The sequence below is a fragment of the Mixophyes fleayi genome, chromosome 3 (genome assembly GCF_038048845.1).
Source record: "Mixophyes fleayi isolate aMixFle1 chromosome 3, aMixFle1.hap1, whole genome shotgun sequence".
In the NCBI taxonomy this organism is placed as follows: domain Eukaryota; kingdom Metazoa; phylum Chordata; class Amphibia; order Anura; family Limnodynastidae; genus Mixophyes; species Mixophyes fleayi.
Genome location: NC_134404.1, coordinates 28,046,473 through 28,062,397, shown reverse-complemented (window position 1 = coordinate 28,062,397; position 15,925 = coordinate 28,046,473). Strand labels below are relative to the sequence as shown.

The following is a 15,925-nucleotide window of genomic DNA, read 5'->3' as shown; positions in this document are numbered from 1 at the left end:
CAGTGTGATGAGGTGGTCAGGAATAAGGGGGACAGTAATAAAGAGCAAAGTGTGATGAGGGGCACAATGTAATAAGGGGCACAATGTAATGAGGGGCAGAATGTAATGAGGGGCACTATGTAATGAAGGGCACAGTATAATGAGGGGCATAGTGTGATGAGGGGGGCAGTGTGATGAGGGGGACAGTGTGATAAATGGGGAACAATGTGATCAAGGGTGAACAATATGATAAAGGGAGAACAGTGTTATGAAGGGGAGCAGTGTGAAGAAGGGAGAGCAGTGTGATGATGGGGCAGACATATCAGTTATTTGTTACTCTATTGTTGTAATTTTATAGCTATATAGTGCTTTACATATACTCCATTATAATTAGCTAGATATGTAAAAAAAGGTGCTGTAGGGAGAAGATATAAAAGCCAAAATGCAATATAAAGTGAGCTTTGTTTTTTGTTGCAATATATATTTTCATCATTTAAGATTTATTATTTAAAATAATAAAGTATTGTTGGTTAAGCAACACTAAAATAGCCTCTTTTTTATATTAAAAAATATATATTGTACTGAAAACCACATTTTAATGATGGGCCACTACTTATGGGCCAGTGCTGTGTGCTTGCGTCCCCAGGCTAAAGTCTGCCAGCCAGCCCATGCATAGTATAATACATGAATCATGTGAATATATGTATAATCTGTGAAATATATTCCTATCTCTGTAAAACACTGACATCATAAGTAATTATAAATGAGCAAAGTTGCAGCAATATTTCATGCAAATTAAACTTAGCAGCAGAAATATTTGGTCGTTTATCAGAGACGCAAAGTTTCGGAGACACAATCTTCCAGTTACACTTATTTTTCGATATTCCATGAAATGGCCATTCAGGAATAGGGGCCTGATTCATTAAGGATCTTAAATGTAGAGGATCCTTATATCAGTCTCCTGGACAAAACCATGTTACAATGCAAGGGGTGAAAATGAGTGTTCTGTTTTGCACATAAGTTAAATAGTGACTGTTTTTCATGTAACACACAAATATCAACTTTAAATGTCAGTGTACAAATAAGCTATCAAGTATTTGTGTGTTACATGAAAAAACAGTCAGTATTTAACTTATGTGCAAAACAGAAAACTAGTTTGCACCCCTTGCATTGTAACATGGTTTTGTCCAGGAGATTTAAATAAGAAACTTCTTAATTTAAGTTCCTTAATGAATCAGGCCCTAGATTTGTAAATTGACATTTTATAAATCTAAATAGTCTAAAATAAAGCTGAAGTAAAAGAATAGTTAATTTATTCTGCTCTGCAGTGGGGTTTGAATTCCAAATAGAGCAAAATGCTTTGATGAATTCTGTACGGAACACTTAAGAAAATAACTCTGCCAGATAATAAGACAGAGGAGAATATTTTTCATTAAGGTGGAAATAGTACAGCATACCTCATCCATGCCAGAGTGTTGCATATAATATACCTCATATTTTTTATATAGTGTGTTGAACACTATCTTTAGAGCTTCTCTACTTTATTCCAGTCATTCAACATCAATGGTATCTTAGACAGACATTAAACTGGACCCATTCCATCCCCTCCCCCATACAATCTGTCAAAGATTTAATCTATCACAAACATCTTTGCTTCCTTTATTTAAAAAAAAAAAAAGGAAAATATGTAGTTAAACAAAAATTATATCAAATTATAAACTAACAAATGAACATAAAAATACTCAAATGTTTAAATCCTTTGCAGAAACTACTACACATGTATAAGAATGAATGCATCCCTTACTTTTAAATACAAGACTATGAGAAGCTCACAATTCCACGCTCAACCTATGGCCTTATACTTCTAAATGGTCATAGAGCTCCTAGGAAGCTTGTCATATCCTTATGTTTCACAGTAGGGGGTGCATTATCCTATATATATATATATATATATATATATATATATATATATATATTATACAGAGTTCTCACTTTGGATGTCTGGGTATTTCATCATTAGCAGGAGGCCCCATCTCAGAGTGGTAGTGGTTGTCTCCATTCCAGCAGCAAATAGATTTCCCACCAGTACAAGGAGGTTGTCATTGTGGAAATACAAACTGGATTCTGGTTTCCCCTGCATAATATAAATAAAACATTATTATACAGACTATTTTTTAAAAGTTAAGAATACTACCTTAAAAGGTGCCCTTAAAGTGTAACAAATAAGTGTGCATATATTTAGATGGCAGTGTCCCAGATACAAATCAAACAATTGCCTATCTGGTGAATATCTGAATCAGCAGGGTTCCCAGATACATCACTTAAATCATGAGGTACTTGCTCAGAAGTGAAAAAAGAGCAGAGAACACCACGTTTAGCTTAGTAAATGGTTCACCCTTTAATGTATATTTAAAACGGCACAGACATGAAAATAAAAGTATTGGCAGCTTATTTGTTGCACCATATATAAAGTTAAAGGTCTTCAACCCATTCCAAGAGTGAACTCCTACATTTCCTGTCAGTGTAACAGAGTATGCAGAAGACAAATTCATCAGGGGGAGTCCAAAAGCTTACCTACGCGTTTCATCTGTTTGGGCATTCCATCAGGGGAAATATTGCTTATAATTTTCATATATCTCTTCATTTAAATAGATACACTTATAATCCATGCTAAATTGTGAATTGCACATGCATAAGTGACACAGAATGCTTGACGTACATGATATCTGCCGTCTTGATTATGTAATTTCCCGGAAAGTGATTAAAACTTAAATCTCCTCTATACAAACTATAAGGAACCATGGGGCATTAAAGAATAGATAAATATTGAACAAACAAGGACTAACTAAGACTAACTTTTTTGACTGTTCAATGATTCCTTTAAAAACTAGAAACTAGGAAAATTTCTGTCTCCATCTAAAACCAATTAAATAGATTTGCCCCTTTACAAACATTTCATTCTACTAAAGGAGGAGGTTTAGTATTCTCACTAAACAGAAGTTTTCCAAGATGGAAGAAGATGTACTTCATTAGGTCTTGGGAATTTTCAATCTTTCACCATACGCCATGTAATACTGAAATCCCTTATTAAGGGGAAAGTGTGACATTTGCACCCACACAAAAACCTAATACATTTCAAACTTTTATTGATTTCAATACATTTCAAGATGCCTGACCTTTAAAAGACACTTTGCAAAATAAATTTTTCTATTATAAGGAATTAAAATGATGCACAGTACCTCTTTAAAACAGGGGGTAAATGTATTAACCTCCGGTTTCTTCAACTCCCGCGACTGTACAAGGCATCGCCGCTTTAAATTTAAGCGCCGAAGATGCCAAACTTGCGGGAGTTGAAGAAACCGGAGGTTAATACATTTACCCCCAGGTCTTAAAGTGGTGTATAAGTTCTATCCTTTAGACTCAAAGTGTAACCATATTAATATCTTTTATGACATGGTTAAAATGGATTTATTTGAAATAGAAAAGGAATATAAAGTGAAAGAGAATCTATTTCAGAAAAACAAGCCCTAAAGAATCTAACAAATAATGTGAATCTGAATATCAAGAAAGCTGATAAAAGTGGAGGTATGGCAATATTAAATAAAGAGAACATTATCAAGGAAGCTACAAGGCTTCTATGTGACACTATATCTTATACAACTTCAATTTGAGAAAAAGGAGTTATTGACACTTTTAAATATCAATATATTTTACGAGAGCCTCCCAATATTCATAAAAATTTACTTTGGAGAGCGATTAATAAATTTGCTTACCTTTCATGCTTCAAAAGAAATGTAGAGAAAAATAAAAGATACAACAACATTGTTACAATATTTTACGGGGCATATTCAATTCTCGGCGGAAAAGCAGAAAATCCTGCGATTCGCGCACCATTACCGTTATTACGTGGAAAAACCGTTAATACGGTAATTTTCTCACTAGATTTCAACTCGCAGCTCCCTGAGCCGCGAGCTGAAATCCAGCTAACTACTACCGTAATAATGGTAGTAGTTTTTACACGGCGGGACTTTCGGAGAATTGAATATGCCCCTAAAGATGTTAAAAGGTACACGGAATATTTTTGGCTTACAATTTACATACAGTCCTTCTATTTATTGAGCATCAGGTAGGTATCGCAAGTAGAGTAGTTTCTTAACTTGGATGACAATTGAACTCAGAAACATAAACAGAGTTCATTTATTACAGTAGCACAAAGACCAATCAGAGTTCAGTACACAGCAGTATTTGGGTTATTAGCAATGTTCAGTACACAGCAGTGCCTGGTAATTAGGCAGAGTTCAGTACACAGCAGTGCTTGGTAATTAGGCAGAGATAAGTACACAGCAGTGTCTGGTTAATAGCAATGTTCAGTACACAGCAGTACTTGGTAAATAGGCAAAGTTCAGAACACAGCAGTACTAGGTAAATAGGCAGAGTTCGGTAAACAGCAGTGTTTGGTTAATAGCAATGTTCAGCACAAAGCAGTGTTTGCAAATAGGCAGAGATCAGTAGATAGTAGTATTTGGTTGATAGCAATATTCAGTGCACTGCAGTGCTCCAAGAGTGCTAGGACAGTATGCAGAGTCCAGTACACAGGGGATCAGTGGGTCAGGAATACACAGGAACTTCCACGGGAGTCAGGCTAGCAAGCAAGTTGCACTGATACTGAGCATGTGTCAGTGCTGAAATTAAGTAGAGGCAGGTTTGAATGATCCGCCCCGAGGAATGAGATCTTTAGTTCAGTTTAAAAATTTTGTTCAACGATATTATGTGCTTTGGAACGATAATCGTTCCTTGCTGCAGGGAACACACTGTGATATCGGACCAATCGGTCGTTTGTCGTCTGATTGACCCAATAATCGTCTGAAAACACAAAAGTGTGTACGCAGCCTTACGCAGTCTTATTTTTAATTAACAATCAGTGTTTTATTACAGGAGACATAAACTTATGCTTATTATATTCATAGAATGATTAAATACATGGTTTGGAAGAAGGAGATTCAGCAATGATTTTGTATGCCACAACATTCCTTATAGCTTGTATACAGGGGATTTAAGTTTTCATCCCTCCCAGGAAGTGATTTCTTGGCATTTTCACCACCTGTGCATGTGCAATATGTATTTTAGTGTAGGCAATGAGCATATTTATTTAATATAATAAAGGGCTTAGAACTATAAGCAATAATTTCCCCTGATGAAGTCTCCAAACAGACGAAACACTTTTGTACTAACTGAGGGATCTGATTTCTGCATACTCTATTGCATTAGCTGAAACTGTAGGGGTCCACTCCGGGAAGGGATTGAAGACCTTGGACTTTATATATGATGCAACAGAGAAGCTGATAAAACTTTTATTTTGAGGTGTTTGCAATTTTAATTATACATTAAAAGATGACCTATTTACTACACTGTAAGTGGGTTACTTTGCTATGTTTTTTTATGTTGCTACAAATTCTGAGCAACTAACAATTAAGTGATCTACCTGGGAACCCTTGTGATTGAGAGAATAACTAATAATCAATAATTTTATCACTGTCACCATCACTCGCTTACTTTTGTATCTGTAGAGGAAGTCTGTACTCTATCCTCCACGCTACCCTCCACCTGCCCACTTGACCCCATCCCCTCTCACCTACACTGCTCCCTCTCTCTCTCTCTTGGCCTGCTCCCACCTTGCCCAACTCCTCAACCTTTTCCTCTCCTTTGGAACCTCCCCCTCCTCCACTAAACATGCTATCATCTTCCCCATGCTCAAAAAAACAGCCCTTTGACCCTTCCTGTCTTTCTTTAATTACCACCGTATCTCCCTCCTTTTTGACTCCAAACTTCTTGAATGAGTTATTTACAACTGTCTCACCTATTCATCTCACTCCCTTCTTGACCCACTTCAATTTGGATTTCACTCCCTCCACTCCAACAAAACTACCCTCAATAAGGTAACTAAATCTAGTGGTCACTACTCTCTTCTTATCCTTGAAGACCTCTCTGCTGTTTCAGTACCATTGACCACTCTCTCCTTCTGTAAACTCTCCAGTCTATAGGCCACTATGACACTGTCCTTCCGTGCTTTTGGTCTTTCATCACCAACTACTTTTTTTCAGTCTTTATACCTGACTCCGTCCCCCCTCTTCCCTTACCTGTTGGATGTCCCCAAGGATCTGTACTTGGCCCCCTGCTGTTCTCCCTATACACCTCCTTTCTCCTTCTCATTTACCATACTTAAAACTACATATCTTATTTTTTCCTTCTTATGAAGAGTTTTCAGTATATATAGATCCATTGAACCCGAAATATCAGGAGCAAGGAGAGTCCAACAATGTCTGCTGACCGCACACTGTAAAATGATGCATTAAAGAGGGGACACAGCGGTGAAGGATGTGATATAGTGAATATTAGGTGACCCACTAGAGAGGCTTAATGTTAGACAATAGCATTTTAAATGTTTAATCACTCCCCATTATAAATAGACTAGGTTATTCATGGGTTGAAAGACTCACATGTGTACTAATGAGTTTGCATGGACTCAAAGGCAAAACTAATCATACATTTTTGCAGGTTTAATATGTGTTGGGGCATTGGAGTGTAGAGGTGTCCCTGGGAGCCTTGGAGCCGGTGCCTAGTGATGACGCCGCGCCGGCAAGTATATAAACCGCCGGCCGGCGCCATCTTGTTCAGAAGTCCGTTGGCGGAGAGGAGAGAGGACGCCGTGGGATGTCCGGAGCGGTGGATCAAGCAAAGAAGATGCCGGAAGTCGCAAGGTGCCCTTGTCAGGGCAAAGAGCGACCCTGCCACTTATAATCACCACCGGAGACGTCGGCAGGGATCCCTTTTCAGGGCTAAGAGCGCCCCCGCCCAGAAGAGAAGAAGACAGCCGCGGTGGAGATGTCGGCGGGGAGCCCTTGTAGGGGCTAAGAGCGCCCCCACCCAGAGAGCAGCAGGAAGACCCACGCCGAAGCGGAGAAGAGGCGCCTATGGCTGGAGGGTCTGGAAGACCAGAAGAAAGAAGACTGCGTGTCAAGCTGAGCTTCCTGCACAGAGCAGGTAAGTATAGTCAGCGTTAATTCGGGCACAAGGCCCGTGGGCAATTCAGGCAGAAGGCCCGTGGTGCAAGATAGGGGCACAAGGCCCAGGGACTTGGGCACTAGACCCCTACAAGGTAGAGGGTAGATAGCCAAGGTGTTAAAAGGGCACAAGGCCTTTATAGTTAGTTAGTGGCCTAGAGGCCATAGGAGAGGCCACGGGGTCTGGTCAGGGGGCTCAGAGCCCATAGTCTATAAAGGGCACAAGGCCCTAGTAGTTAGGTAGTGGGCGAGTGGCCAGAGTTAGAAAGGCCACAAGGCCTAATTAGGCAGGGGCTAGTGCCCTAAGTAACAGGGCACAAGGCCCTAGGTAGTGGGCTCAGAGCCTTGAGTTAGAGAGGGGGCTAAGGCCCATAGCCAGAGCGCAAGGTTCTGTAGGCAGCTGGGCAGAGAGGCCCAAGGTGTAGGGCATAAGGCCCTGGTGTATCAGAGGCGTGAGAGCCCTGACTAGTGTAGGCTATGGTCCTGTGTAAGAAGTGAGAACACTGAGAGTAGAAGGTAACAGTAGAGCAGAAGGCTCCTGTTGGTGCTGTAGCAACCGGCTGGTTGGCTAGCAGCTGTGTATTTGGGTGAGTAGCTTGCAAAATACTGTATTAATGTTTTTATTTTGTCTGTGCCGCGAGTATTGCTTGTATACTGTATTTTTGGTGTGCTACATATTTGTTTCCAGGTGCAAGACATCAGGCCCCCATTAAAGGTAGGCTCTTGTACTTATTGTTGTCCTGTACTAACCTGCACTGTGGGGATACGTGTAGTTACCAGCTTGTACACATAGCTAGGGTGTCACACGCCGGTCCCATAGTTACCGTATTTCCCCATGTATAAGACGCACCTTTTTCCCCAAAATTTTGGGTCTAATAACTGGGTGCGTCTTATACAGGGGTAGTAGCACTTACCCTGTCAGATGACTCCTCTGTCCGGTAAAGTCTTCTCTCTGTCTGATCCTGATGCTGGAAACCCGATTAGGGTCCTCTCTGCAATGTCTGGATGTCCTTTCAGGACCTTGCCAAGGTCCTAAAAGGCATCCTTTCAGGACCTTGAGGTCCTGAAAGGATTGTCAAGGTCCTGAAAGGACTTCCGGACATCGCAGAGAGGACCTTAATTGGCTTTTCAGCATCAGGATCAGACAGAGAGAAGACAGAAGACTTTACCAGACAGAGGAAGCATCTGACAGGGTAAGTCAGAATTCCCTATAGCGTTGTCTCTCCTCTGTATAAGCTGCACAAATACTCTGTGAAAAAATTGAGGATAATGTTTATCCTCAATTTTTTCACATGATTTATATAGGTGCGTCTTATACAGTGGAGCGTCCTATACATGGGGAAATACGGTAGGTTCCGGCGCTGTGACTTTCCCTTTAAGAACCATGAGTCTGCTTGCTTCTGCCTCAGAGACATTACTTTCACAGGTGTTCCTGGCTACTGTGATCTGGACTTCCTCCCGAACCTCATTGGTCCTGGAGCACTATATTAACCTCCCATGGTTATGGGCTCATTGCCTGTTCTTCGTGTTACTCTGGTTGCATTTGGATCTGCTGTTCACCTACAAGCTGCAAACTCCTCACTGCTGTTCACCTGCAAGCTGCAAGCTTCTCACTGTAGTTCACCTGCAAGCTGTAAACTTCTCACTGCTGTTCACCTGCAAGCTGCAAACTTCTCACTGCTGTTCACCTGCAAGCTGCAAACTCCTCACTGCTGTTCACCTGTAAGTTGCAACTCTTTACCACTGTTCATCTACAAGCTGCAAAACGCCTCACCGCTGTTCACCTGCAAGCTGGAACTCCTCTCCGCTATTCATCTGCACGCTGAACGAGTATAGTGAGTTGTTGCTAAACCTGTGCCTTATCTATTGCTTCAACTTTACTGCTGGCTGGCTAAGATCGCTGCATCTCGCTGTTAGAGCTACTTTCAAGTTACCTGTCACCTGTAGTTCCACGTCTAACACGGGTTATCCTTACTCTGCTGTTACCTGGTTACTGGACTGTTATTGTGAACTACTTGTTGTGCCGGTGGCTAGTACTTGGGCTCAAGTTGCGAGTCTCTGTTCAGTTGCTCCATACTACAGTGAACTTACCTGAATCCTGCTACCTGTAGTTCCACGCATGATTCAGATACTACTCATGTCTTGGCTACTTCTAGGCAACATTCTACTGCATGTTTCAGTGTTCATCCAAGTCCTTGGGTGATGTTTAATGCTTACTGCTCTACTTATAAAAATCAGTGATTCCAGTACCACCTGCTATGTTGAGTCATATCTACTCTCGGATCAGCTAGTTCTATACACTACTCTGTTTGGACTGTAAGCTGTACCAGTGATTTACATTCATCTGCTGTGTGGTTCTCTATTAGATCCTACTGTTCTTGTTTATCATCTCTGCGTTGAACTGTATATCATCTCATGCTGTTGCCAAGGGTTACTGACTATGAAGTAGCATATGTGAATTGTGTCTACATTACTACAAATTGTTGTGTATTCATCTCTGCCAATATATATCTATTTCCTTTCTGTTGTACCAACATTCAATACACTACATTGCAGCACTACTACTTTCTCCTGTGTTATTATTGATGCTTGAAAGCCGTGAACTTATCCTGTGAAAATCATTGTATTCTGCCTCCACCATCCTCGATAGTAGAGGCAGGGGATCTGCAAAAAACATCAGAGCCATGACATAGGGGAGAGCACACGTAGTCTTCCAGTACCATAGGTCCCTGGGGTTACACTGGTTTCCAGAGGGGGTGACTGAGTGAGTCAGTGGCAGTGCAGCACAGCTTGATTCAGTTCCAGGGGCGGCCCGTGGCTCTGGTTGAGTGTCCCAAGCCCGAGTTCCGTGCAGGTTCTCTGGCGGTTCCGGGTGGACGGACACGTGTTCGATATCTGGGTGGAGGCAGTCGGACGGTTCAGTTACGATCGGCTGTTCCGTGCGGCAGTCGACTCCCAGGTTAGTGTGCTGTTCCAGAGAGCCTCAGCCAGGCCTTGTGCAGCCGGTCCTTAGGATCAGTGGGCGACCCCATAGCAAGAAGACAGTCTTCTTGGTACGACCTGGGTGAGGGGGTTAGGAACCGTCCTCCGGAGTAGTCCGTGAACACCGGCTGGTGTTCCCTATAGAGCATAGTGAGTAGTTCCGTTAGTACACCACACTTAGTTAGTGTGTTAGTTGTTTAACCTAGTTGCGTTGCCGACCATTAGAGAGTTGTTAGGGTCGGGTCGCTTTTGTAGTAAGTTTAGCGTTGTGGGGTGTACACCTTAGTTTCACTGATAGAGCAGAGGGAGGCTGTGTGTTCCTTATCATCCGCAGGTGTCAGGGAGGAGCAGGAGAACAGGACCGGAAGTGGGAGTGTCCCGGCGAGTATCACGCTCAATTCCCTATTTCGGTTAGGCCCTCACCGAGAGGTGTGCGAGGTACTTGAGGCGGGATTGTTCCTGGTCTCAAGAGCCTGTAGTCCCCCGCGCCTTGGCAAGAGCAAAGCAAGGAGGTGGCAAGTGAGCTTGACGAAGAGTGTCTGTGCTCATTGCCATGATCTCGGACAGCCCTTTCCTGGTAGGCACGGCTGTAATCTCTGTCTCTTTCTTAGAGGGACGTGGTTGGAGGTGACAAGGGTTGCGGTTGCTGATCTCTGGGATCGGACAGCGGCTGGGCATCGGTAGCAGACAGGAGGTGACCATCGTTATAAAGTAAACTCTTTTGTGTGCGTCTGTCCTGTTCCCCGCAGGCGCTATTACAGCTGTATGTATGGGATCATTTCTGGATTAATTTACAGTGAACTTAAAAGATGTGAATAAAAACTCATACATTCAAATTTAAAGGAGATCAATAAAACTGAAGATGAAAAACAATGCAAGGTTTTTTTTAAGTGTTCAAAATAATGTGTTATCATAAATTTAACAAGAATATATTAAAATATAAACTTGGGGCATATATAGAAAATTTAAATGCTGTTTCAGGCCCTACCAGTCAGTAGAATCCTGAGATCCGACTGACAGGTGTGTCAGATTATTATACCCCATAGCTACCTTCTGCATAAAAACAAGCATTTACCTCACTGCTCTCAAACACAGGTCCTCTAGCACTCATGTCTCAGAGAGACAAGGTGGTTGAGTATTCAGTTACATGGAGGGAAGCCAAGAGGAATTTGGGGCCCCACTACAGCAACTTTCTGGGTCGCACTCTACACATAGTAGGAGAAGGGATTTGTGCCACTATTGAAGGGGGCGTGGCCAACATGGGCTGTGGCTGCCCCTCTTTACACATGACATTACGGGGGGAATTCATTTAGCCACAAAGTGTCTGTAGCGCAATGTCCCTGCGCCACATCACCAACAATTGAATTCCCCACATTATGTATTAAAAGGGTGTTGCTCTCACCTACCTGTTATTGCAGCTTTCATAACCTGGTATTGGATTCTTGGGCCTGATTCATTAAGGATCTTAACTTGAGAAACTTATTATTTCAGTCTCCTGGACAAAACCATGTTACAATGCAAGGGGTGCAAATTAGTATTCTGATTTGCACATAAGTTTAATACTGACTGTTTTTACATGTAGCATAAAATATGTACCATTGATGATGATATATATATATATATATATATATATATATATATATATATATATATATATATATATACACAAGTTAACCCGTGCATGATACTCATGCATTCTAGTCAAATCAAGCTACTTAAGGTGTTAAAAAGGTTCTTGTCATGCATTTGGGCCATAGCCCAGGCCTCCTCAGGGGAAGAGCGTTACTTCCCGACGTAAGCGCCCTTTTTTAACGTGGTTTTGTTCACATGTCACCACCTCATCATTCTTCTCCATCACCTCATCCTTCATTTTCATCGCCACATCTATCCAGATGTCTATCCAGACACAGGGATCTCTCTCAGCGGTCCTGAGTATCACACTCTGTCACGCCCGGCAACCACCAACCACTCCCCACTGTCACCCCCGACAACCACCAACCACTCCCAACTGTCACTTCTCCTTCAAGAAATATATATATACTTTTTTTAAATCTTTATAAACACTTTTAACAATTAACAAATTAAATTAATAAATTAAAAACATCTTAGTATACCAAATTTCAGCCCTTTCTGAATTTTTTTTCCACACACACTAAGAATTTAGTAGGTCAGTGTATTACTCCGCCCAGCAGGTGGTGGTGCAGCTTGGTTTTATTTTTTACACACACACACACACACACACAGACAGACTAACACACGCCACTAGACATTTATATTATAGATAGAGAGAGAGATAAGATTTTAAGCGCCTCATAAATTTTAGCATGCAGTATATAATACATACATTATAATAAAACATAACATTCAACACGCCACCACCCCCACGGCCACATCACGCCACCATCACAGTCACATTACACCACCACCACAATCAGATTACAACCCCCCAAACACATCATAACCCTGATACATCATAACCCCCAAAACGCATAATAAGCCCCCCAGACACATCATAAGCCCCTCCCAGCCCAGCATACTTACCTAAGCTGAGCTGGTGAAGAGTTGGAACTCCTCCTTCTTTGTCTCCAAGCTGCTGGGACAGTGTGTAACATCACACTCTCTCCGGGGACTGGGAGCTGCTGACAGCTGTAAGCTCACTCCCTCCCTCCCCTTTACACTACCCTTCCCCCGCAAAAAAAAGAAATCAATTTTGTGTGCGTGCTAATGTTAAAAAAGTTAAGTGTCTGACTGTACGGGGCCTGGGCCCCAGTAATTCGTACTCCCCCCCCCCCTCCCTCTTGGTGCGCCTGGTTATATGAACATTTGTAAACAGAGTGTCTGAGGTTACAATTATAAATGTGTCTGACATATGTGTTGTACTACAGTTTTGTGAAATGGACAATATTAAAACGCCTAAGAGTCTGGCATTACTATTTTAGGAATACATCTTCTATATGAAACATTTAGTAAGGACACATTTGGGGACTGAAATTGAGGCACTAAAGTTTTTACATACATTTGTCTTTATGGGTAATTAATGCTAAATGATAAGATGAAATTTATACCTCTTGCTGCTTAGCCAGAAATGCATCAATCAGATTTCTCTGGTCATCTACATCCAGTTCTTTCCTCTGTTTTGTAAATGTCAATCTTAGAAAGTTTTGAAACTTCATAATGTTTTCAAATACTGTTTTGTGTGCACCTGGCAGCCAGTCCATCACAGATGGGAAACTATTGTACAGCTTCAAAAGAAAAATGCATTTTTAAACAAAATTATATTGAAGGTTTAAATCATTTTCATGTCTTACATTGTGATATACATTAAAACAAAAATTATTTTGTGTTAAAATGAAAAATAGAGAATTTTGCCATTATTCTTGTGAAGAAATGAGGAGTTCATTTAAATCAGAATTGCTGTACCTTATTTTCTCACATTAATATGAATTATAAAAACATTGAATTATATTGGTATGCCTCTGGTGCCACCAACAGTACCTTTATTCCTAAAATGGTATGTTCTATCTGACAGGCAAGAGTGACAATCAAAATGTTTATTAACATTCAATGTATACAATATATCATCATGTAACATATCAATATCATACCATATATTAAAACAAAACAAATATTGTAACAGGATCCTGGTATCTAAATAATTCAGCTAGAAGGTGGTTTTGCTAAACAGTCTTCAGTCCAATATTACACACTCGTCAGTGATAATTATGACTAAATAGTATTTTTCAGGTATTAATCCTAAATAATGCTTTGGTGATGTGGAGGAAATTTTCCTCTCATGTTGAAAGATGGCAAAGCTTTTCGTTCCCATAGTTGAAGACATTGTTTAATACTTTTTAGTGTAAGTACTTATAATTCTCGATTAGATATATGCTAGATTGTCGTGAGCGCTTGTCTTTTCCGTCCTTAGTGCAGACGTCATCTGGTACAAAAAAAAATCCTCCGGCAGATGGCGTTAGGACGTGGATTCTCCCCAGATGCTGGTCGGCTTCTGAGTGCTGCTGCATGCGGCGATACTAACTCTCCAATGTTCAACCCTTGCAGAACGTTAGGTCATTCATATAGTTATTTAATAATGTGAGTTATAGATCACCAACGCGTTTCACCTCTATTGGCTTCCTCAGGGATGTGGGTTGTAATGGGTTCGGTGTAGATCTGACTCCTGTTATATAACCTCATTGCATGCATATTTATTAATTGCAGGGGTGGAGTGGTCTGTATTCCAGTCATGTGACATGAAGCCAGTGTTCTATAAAGGTAATTAAGCCGGTGTTCTATTAAGGTAATTGAGAGATGCTTTGAGAATATTTGTGTGCAATAGGTTTAAGTCTCTCCCATGGTTATAGATAATTAATCTGCATATTATACTGCGTTCCTTCTTAGTGTTCACAGGCACACTTATTACTGCAATGTGATGGTAGGGGGCATTGCTAAAAAGTGAATTAAAGTCCTGTGTGCGCTTACTGAAGTCCTTCATACTTGTCTCATCTTACCAGTCTTTCATAAATAATGTAGGCATATCAAATAACATTTATTTTTAATTCCAATACTGACATTCTGCAAGTTATTCTTTATTGGGTGCAATCTCATGCTCATGTACTCTGAGATTTGCATATGGATACTTGTTAACTTGGTGCGTGTACTGTTTCTAACGCTGTAATATCAAATCAGCATATGTTTGTGCCTGGCTGGTAAGTATCATAAGCCTGATATAGTGTTATTTTGTTTATACAAATATTTCTAAGTCATGCTTTTATTAGAGATGGCTAAGTGTGAATTGGTTCTTTGTAGTATAAGTATCGATCTTGACATGAATATAGCATTTTTTCTTTGTCATGAGTGGATTTCTTCAGGGCTTAGAAGTTCATTCTTTCAGGTGTATATAAAGCTTCCTAGGTCAATGTCTAAGTTTAACCCAAAGGGTGCTAATATGGATAGATCATATATCCACTTAGCTTCCACTCTAGAGATTCTGAATAAAACTTTTCCCCCTCTCCAGGGCTTCTTGATCCTATTTATTCCTAGAAGCTTGAGGGGTCTGCATTGTGTTTATGGGCATTATGATCAAATACACTATCTGGTTCAGCTTTTTAGCATATGTTTCACTTCTTTTAGTGCAGCCAATATAGTGTAGGCTGCATGGGCATTCTGGTAGGTAAATAACACCAGTAGTGTCACTCTTTACCATTGGACTTCGATTTTAATTTAATTGTAGGATTAGTGCTGTTGATGTTGGTAGTTTTACAGGCTTGACATCTATTACAGCAAAAATGTCAGATTCATTGTCTTTTAACCAAGTTCCTTTAGTGATTATTTTGTTTCCTGGGATAGCACTCTTCACTAGGTTGTTTTTTTAGGTTGTGTCACTTCCTGAACACTACTGCAGGTTATACTTTTGTCACTCAATTCCCTGCCTCGTCGCTATATTGCTTTATGAACCTCGTCTGGTCTACACTTCCGCTGTTTATTTCCTTTGTGTTGGTGCTTAAGAGTTTTTCACTTTCTATTTGTCTAATGTCTTCAAATTGTTGATTCACTCTTCCTGGATTTTATTTTCTTTCAAGGAATTTATCCCGCATATCTCCTGATTGATTAATGTAGCCACAGTTCTTCCAAAAGTACTTTCTGAATTCCTTTGGAATTGTCCGCTGGTAATGTTGCAGTGATTGCTAATGGCCAGGCTATAGTTGCTGCAGTCTACTTTTTTCTAAAAGGTTTTAGTTTCCAATTGGCTGCTTTCCACAAACATTTCTAAGAAATCTTCTTTTTTCTTAATTGTGTTTGCGCTAAATTGTGTGTTGAGATTGTTGGTGTTTATGTAACTATTGAAGGCTTCTAGTTAATTTTGGTTGCCTGTTCAAATACATATAACATCTATAAATCTTTTC

General features: G+C 40.6%; 1 pseudogene; it reads right to left on the bottom strand.

Moving 5' to 3' along the window:
• LOC142143430 (cytochrome P450 2C5-like) overlaps positions 1-15,925 on the bottom strand; it is a 78,515-nt pseudogene that overhangs the window by 24,369 nt on the left and 38,221 nt on the right.